This window comes from Penaeus monodon, chromosome 19 (assembly GCF_015228065.2).
Source record: "Penaeus monodon isolate SGIC_2016 chromosome 19, NSTDA_Pmon_1, whole genome shotgun sequence".
Taxonomy (NCBI): domain Eukaryota; kingdom Metazoa; phylum Arthropoda; class Malacostraca; order Decapoda; family Penaeidae; genus Penaeus; species Penaeus monodon.
This window is the reverse complement of record NC_051404.1, coordinates 7,816,664-7,816,944: the sequence shown is the minus strand read 5'-3', so window position 1 is coordinate 7,816,944 and position 281 is coordinate 7,816,664. Positions and strand designations below refer to the sequence as shown.

At 40.2% G+C, this 281-nt stretch overlaps 1 protein-coding gene across 1 annotated transcript in view; it reads right to left on the bottom strand.

The window, feature by feature from the left end:
- Positions 1–106: 106 nt before the first annotated feature.
- The window catches only part of LOC119585042 (sarcoplasmic calcium-binding protein, beta chain-like), a gene marked incomplete in the record, with an annotated part of 31,574 nt that continues 31,399 nt past the window's right edge, over positions 107–281 (bottom strand). The window contains 1 exon segment of the mRNA XM_037933659.1: positions 107–281.

The window sequence follows — 281 nt, the reverse complement described above, 5'->3', positions numbered from 1 at the left end:
AATCGTATCTTTTTCTCGTAGGTCGTCCCTTCCAGGAAGTCATAAACGACCTATTTTCACGAATTTCTACCCTCTTTCAAAATCTAATTCCCTCCAATGAATTCACCACATTTTTTTTTTTTTTTTACCTATTTTTAAAACAATTTCTCCCCCATATCAATCCACCACATTTTTTTTTCTCCCCCCCCCTTCTTCAAATTTCAACCCTCTTTTCCAAATTCCGGGGAAATGGAAGCTGAAGGAGGCGCCGGGGAGCAGGAAGCTTATGAAGCAGGAAGCTT